Source organism: Pezoporus flaviventris, unplaced genomic scaffold (genome assembly GCF_033815535.1).
Source record: "Pezoporus flaviventris isolate CSIRO_AGI_PZ_B2104156 unplaced genomic scaffold, CSIRO_AGI_Pfla_v1 ptg000066l, whole genome shotgun sequence".
NCBI classification, from domain to species: Eukaryota; Metazoa; Chordata; class Aves; order Psittaciformes; family Psittacidae; genus Pezoporus; species Pezoporus flaviventris.
This window is the reverse complement of record NW_026892614.1, coordinates 17364482-17371430: the sequence shown is the minus strand read 5'-3', so window position 1 is coordinate 17371430 and position 6949 is coordinate 17364482. Positions and strand designations below refer to the sequence as shown.

Sequence of the window (6949 nt, the reverse complement as noted above, 5' to 3'; positions counted from 1 at the left end):
TACAAATTATTAAATTATACACCTCCTTTTACCTTGCATATCTCATATCTTAGTAGAGAAAAGCAGACTTTAGTTTTATATCACATTTCTTAGCCGGTGTCAAAGCTTCTTTGCAACAAGAAGTTGAATAGTGACGATTCAGAATCCATGGCAGCAGATGAGTCAGAAATTCAGTCTCCACCTGATGTCTGGCAGCAATGGTACCAGATGATGCCTGGTAGGCCTGAGATCCCTTGACCCTGGATCTGTATTTTTCACTATAAGAGATATCTGCTCTAAATGGTACTTTTCCCATGTTCTTCTTTCCACAAGATTTTTAAAACCCAGTGAGTTGCTTACATGAGGCACTAAGAAATGAAGTAAAATTAATTACACATTGAGAAAATGCAACCTTTAGTATAGTAGGACTTATTCCCTGTGTTTCTTTGTTACTAGCACCTGACACTGATTCTGAATCCTAGTATAAAAAATGAAGCCCTATACCTCTGGTCGGGAAGGAAGCGGAAAGCAGTAACTCACGTAACCATTTAGATCCCTGTTCCCATTATTCTTCTCCTTTGTGTTCAGTTCATCAAACCCTTTGTCAGACCTGTATAAATCAGTAAATTAAATTATGACATGGTACAGTATCTAATCATGCCTGACATTCTAGGCCTAACAATCTTATCTTTGAAAACAGATCCTGACCAGCAATTAGATCACAATCACAGCTACCATGGTTTGGTATAACAAAATAGATTTGCTTCTCCCTTTTCACTCTTCATTGGTTTACCTTCTAATAATTTCCAACAATGTTAACTATTGAATATATTACTAATACCTCTAAATTACCTCTTGGGTTCACTTTTTTCCCCCTTAGATATTTATACACTGAATTAAAATCACAGTAGGACATCTATGTCTGCTTCTACTTGCTGAGATTTAAGTTGCCTCTCTCATCTGTTGATAGATGCACGTAGCATAATGCAAGCAGGATATTAAAAAGCTAATTCTTTTTCTTTCCCCTCTTAAAAATTCTTGCCTTTCTTTAAGGATCAGCTAACTCGAGTAGCTCTTTTGTATTCCTTTATTAGCTTACAGCATGCTTTCTTAAGCATGACATGGCAATACAATGTAAAAATGAACATCATCTTAAAGGTTTTTTCCAACCTAAATGATTCTATGATTCTAAGAGTGGCCATGATTAATGTGTTTTTTTTTTTTTAAAGACTAATCCATCATTTAGTCTGATTTCCCCTTTTTTGTTTTTTTTCTTTTTTTATTTTTTTCTTTTTTTTTTAATGGCAAATGGCAAGATTACTTAGAAGAGTTCTTGAAAAACAACAATTAAAATAGCAAGAACTCAGTTTGTGCCATAAAAAATTGACTAGAAAGGTTATGTTGATTTCCATAGCTTGAAGTAAAGCATATTTTAAGTGACTCTGTGCTACAGGGATAGTTCAGTCTCATTTAGTCACTGTATGGATTTCCACTAAAGAAGTCTTCTAAATCTCTTACTGTTGTTCCACTCCCAGCAAAAGAACATGAGATACAAGAGTAGTGGTAATAGTAGTGGTATACCATTACCATCCATGCTGGGTCACTAGTGTGACACCTGTGCATTATGAGAGTAAAACACCACCAGTTCAAAATGGCAGCACCATACAATGTTAGGCTCACAAGTGGGACTACCCAAAGGCACTGCTGGATCAGTCTTCCTGGGCTTTACTATTCCCAGGGGTTTCAATTCATGCAAAAAATTCTCTGGTGTAAAAGCTCAATGGCTTCACTAGATTTGATTTTATTTGAGATGCGCAGATCTTCATCAGTGAAGGATCTGACGTGATGAAGTTAACCATGGAAATAAATGGAAGAACTGAAGAACAGATAACAATGCTGATGTTGAAGGTCATCTAGTCTGACATTCCTGCACAAAGCAGATCTGCTAGAGCAGGCTGCCAAGGATCATGTCCAGTCAGGGTTTGAATATCTTCAAGGATGAAGACAACTGCTCTAGGCAAACTGTTTCAATAGGACACTTCAGCAGGATGTCATCCTGTATATTTGTAGACATGAACAAATAAATAAACTCCAGAAATATTTCCAAGCATGTACATGTATTCCTTTCTCTGGGAAACTGTCCTTATCCAGACTATAGCAACCGCAAATTTAACAGTTAGAGATTATACTGGAATGCCATCAATAAACTAGTTCCTTGTCTACAAAACATTTGTAGGTTGTTCCACTGATTCCCCATTCACAGTTCATGCTCTGATGCTTTGTTACACAACTCAACCTCTTTGTTTCTGGATGATTTACCTAATTCTTCACCCCAGCACACAATCTAAATAGGAAATTTTACACTACATGAAGTATTCTCTCAACAAACATTTGTGCGTTTCAGCCTGACATTTGCCTTACGCAGTAGTAGAAGACCTCAAGCACCCAAATGATTGTGAAAGGCAGACACAAATGGCTTGCAAACAAGACCATTAAACCTGAATCCACACTCAAAGGTGAAAAAGTATTCAAAGAAAAACTGGTCCTAACATTCACTGAGCACTCATCAATATTTGGAAAGTGTATTTGCTTATAGTCAGTGTATGTTTTTGAAGAACACCTTGCTTGCTTTTCTTGCAGTTCTGTTTCTTGTAATTTGTGGCAGATGATCTTATTAAGAACTGGTGTAGGTATGTCCTGAGTTGCTCCTGCCCCCTTTACTACTCAAAGACCTTAGCTCTGCAATTGCCTGATTTCATAACACAAGAGAGTTGGGAAGTCATTCAGGAATTTCCCTGAGCATGTTCTCTATTGTTCTGAGGAACTAAGACATGTCCTGTGAGCATTTCTGTCTATTCTGGGTGCATACAGCTGAAGATTTTTTCAAAGCATGAGGCAGTGAAGACAGTGTTGGTACACAGAACATATGTGTCCCAGCAGCTAACCTGAGCCGCTAGCCTACGGCTGCCCACAGCTGTGTTAGGCAGGACCCAGCACCCAGGGCTCTGGATTAAATCTGCCTTATGATACTTTGGGCAAAGTGTTTCCTGGTGCAGTTGTCCTTTTCAGTCAGCAGCAAATTTTAAAAATTTAATTTGGATTTGCTCTTCTAATGGGTTCATTACTCTCTATTTCGCTGTTTATCTTCCTAGTGTTAGCATTTTTATGGAATTATCAAGTTCCAAGCAAATAAACTTTTTTTCTTTTTTTCTAAATACATTGAACTCTGAACTGTTCCTACCTCCTCCTATTAGGTTGTTTACAAGAATTTAGCTCAGTGTAGCTTTTTTGATTCCTCACATTTAGTATCTACTGTGGTCTCCTTGGACCTCTAGCCACAAACCAAGCCTGAGGTACCTGTCCTGCATGGGGTTCGGTCCCTTCTTCAGAGTACTGAGAACCCTTGTTACATAGACAGCATCTCCATGTAGCACTGAAACAGGGCTCTACTGGTCTTGAAGTTGTTAACTCTCATTCTCTATTTTAATACTCTCATTACCTTGTTCTTAAGAACTGCACAACCATTCTGATTTTCTACCACCCATTTAATGGGGCCCACTGCACTCATTTTCATTTTGTTGTTTTCTACTTCATAGTTAGAAAAATTCCCCCCCCACCTTCAGTTTGCAGCTTAGTCACTTCTTAAGCAAAAAACCTCCCAACAACCAGTAAATAGAAATAAGAATTCTAAACAGCACTTAGGATAGATAAACAAATACATAATACGTGCATTGTAGACCTGCATTCCTATATAAAACTGACTCAGGTTATTAAGTGATTAATTAAGCAATGAATGCTCTTACCCTAAGTGACATTAATAGAAGCTGTTGGACGTTCAGATCTATGCAAAATTAAGTCTAACTTTGGCTATCTATTTTTGACAAACTTGGATAAACTCTCCAATAAGAGAGAGAAACAATGTGACCTGAGAAGTGTACTGTGACTATAACATTCCATATTTGCAATAAAAACAATAGCAACTACTTCACAACAGGCAGGAAGAGAGACAGAAGGACACTTCTGTCATTATGTTACTTAGAGTACAAGTTTCAGGGGGCATTTTTAGAAAGCTTCTGAAATATTACATGGCATTGCTGGCAAGGTGGACTGACATAATTTAGAATTAACACAGCAAAATGTGAGGTGACACTTCTTGCTTGTTTTTTTTTTTTTTTACGACTTCTCTCCATAAAATATAATCCTATGGATAAACAGCACTTTCAGAGAAACAGTGAATAAACCAGACAGGTTTAATATTGGCTTTAAATTCACAGATGATGCTCAGGTGGTGTCCTGTACTAAGTAAATATTTTGACAGAAAGAGTGGGCTGGATATATCATTAGGTCAGCATAGCTTGTAGAATTTCACATTTCCCTTTTACTGGTTATTTTGTGAATAAGTTGTTTTCCTTCACAGATTATTGAAATCAGTGAGTTTTAAACTTTCCTTGAATTTAGAAACAGCTCTAGCGTGAGCTTTCTCTGTGATATTTTGACACATTTCTGTTCTCAACAGAAATACAGGTATCAGAAACTAGGAATTACAAATGTGCCTTTACAGATGTACCCATAGACACAACTTGCATTCTGGAGATTCAGGAATACTACAGTTTGGAAGATGATTGTATCTGGGCCAGGCAGCACATCCCTTATTGAGAACACACACGTAAAGCAAAGAAAGGAAGAGATTTAATTTCACATTTCTGCTAGTACCTGTAAAATCTACCTAGCCAAGTTCAGCTGCTGAAGCACATGGATGGTCTAATTGTAATTTACAATTCCATCCTTGGGGGACTGAACCATGCAGGGACTCAGTCCTTGCACAGATGGGACGTCTGTCTTGCATCAGCTGCTGCAAAACCGCATTTATTTTCTGTAATAACATTTTACCTTTTTCTGAGATCCCACAAAAGAGTGAAAAAATTGAATCTCAGACATTGATCTTGTTATACGAACAAGTCCTGAGCCTCCCATATCACAAATGAAGTATCATGAATGCCACATTCAACTGGAGCTAACTTCTTTGACCAGGTTAACCCTGTTATGCTTCCTCATTGCAGTGTGATGTACTTTGCTTCACATCCCTGCTGCAACTGTAGGTGCAGGCAGACACTCCAGCATCAGCTAACCCCTGATCTCATGCAGGCTTGCCTTGTAAATGGAAAAGACCAATTAGCTTTTCTTCTCTTATTTTTCAGTGAAACCTTCTTCAGATTAATCCATCATTAGAGAGCATATGAAATCCATTATGCAAGGAAGAAACGATTAATATTTGGAGAAGTTAAAGGAGAAGGATTTTTTAAACTTGTTTAAAAATACAAGGGGAAAAGACTGAAGGCAAAGTAGTAAATGCAAAGCACATAAAAACCATGCTGAGGTAGGCAATGCATAACTTACTTTTGGAATCCACTGCGACGGTAAGCTCTCATCTGACTCTTAAGATTAGTATTTTAGATCTGGGAGCTTCTTTGGAGTGAATCACATTAGCGTCTATGAAAGTTCACACTGTGAAAAAAAAAGAAAAAGTGATCTATTAGGAATCAGGAGTATGAGCTTAAAGACTTTCTGTAAAGTTGATTTTTCAGGCCCATTGTGTAGATTTATTTCAGTTCCTGGATTATTTAGCAGATAAAGGAGTTCTGACCTCCTTTCTCATCAGTTTAGCTGCTAGAAGTATGTGCTTGACAATCCTAAGGACATTTTTGAGTATAATAACACAGCAATGCAGCCACAGTAACTAGATTTTATGCTGCAGGAGAATGGCTGCCTTAATTAATTTTCTCAAAACATTACCAGATATCAAACTTTATTAAACTAATCACCCATTTGTGTTATCACAAATCCACTTTAAGTAATACACATGCAATCTTAAAGTCTCTAATCTAGACTGTTATATTTTAATCTATTTATTTAAAGACATAGAGAAGGATTAGAGTTTCGGGGGGGGGGGGGGTGACTTTTTATCTTTGTCAGTCCTCTTCATATACTACTGTCTTTAAAACAGCAGATGATCTTCCCTTCCTTTTACAGTCAGAAAGGTTTTTATACTCTTTCGATCTCATCCAGGTTGCCTTATGTGTGAACACATGGTAGAAACAGGTCACACACCTCCCAGTGGTACCAGAAGAGTCTTTAAAATAGCTGCTTCTCCAGGTCCAGAGAGGGAAAAGCAGGCGAGAAAAGCTTCCATTGCTGCTGTGTAGGCTGTTTGCTTTTGTAGATTAATATAGGGTGGCTTTTGTTGGGATCAGTATTTAATTCCTTTGTGGATTGCTATCTTTATTCGAAAGAAAAGATATACCAGATGCTTAAAAAATAAATACGTTTAGTAAAATTTGTTGTGCTTTCTTAAAAATGCCCATGCTGGGTATTAAAGAGAAACAAAAACAAATAAAACACCAACGACAAAAAAAAAAAAGGCAGCAAAAGCCTTCTTGGTAAGAGATTGAAATGATACATAAAATAAAGCAATGAAGATGATGGTCCCATTTTCATTCTTTAACTCGCTTCCCTTAAATTCCTTTGGAAGAGACTAGAATGTTCTCACTTGGAATGTATTTTACTGTATTGGAGGTCATGTCATTGGCTTCGATGACTCAACATTTATGACAGAAAAAAAAAATATTTTAAGCTAGTCTAGCCACCCAAAACATCAATGCTCAGAGAGGTTTCCTGATTGTTTTCTTGTGCTCCTGCTCTCAATTTATAAGAAGTAAGAAGCTGCACATTTTGTACTCTAACTTGTATTGTGCAAGCCACCAATAATGAAAGATGTTTTTAAGATGCAGTCAGCAAGATAGCATAGATTGAAACTCGTCCTTTTTATTATTGCTTTTGATGCACACAAATCCTTTAAGAAGAATTTTAGCAATTGTTCTATTATTGCATGTCCCCTCTCCCCTTCAGATGAATTATTCATATTTTGTTGTCATAGCAATCCTTTCTCTTTCTGAAATGTTTAATAACTAGT

At 37.1% G+C, this 6949-nt stretch overlaps 1 long non-coding RNA gene across 1 annotated transcript; it reads right to left on the bottom strand.

Moving 5' to 3' along the window:
- Positions 1 to 475: 475 nt before the first annotated feature.
- On the bottom strand, positions 476 to 6264 carry LOC133278297 (uncharacterized). The gene is made up of 4 exons (XR_009746504.1): positions 6088 to 6264; positions 5377 to 5484; positions 4870 to 5130; positions 476 to 589 (listed from the first exon to the last, which is right to left on the bottom strand). It is a non-coding gene; the product is annotated as an uncharacterized LOC133278297 (long non-coding RNA).
- Between the last annotated feature and the right edge of the window lie 685 nt (positions 6265 to 6949).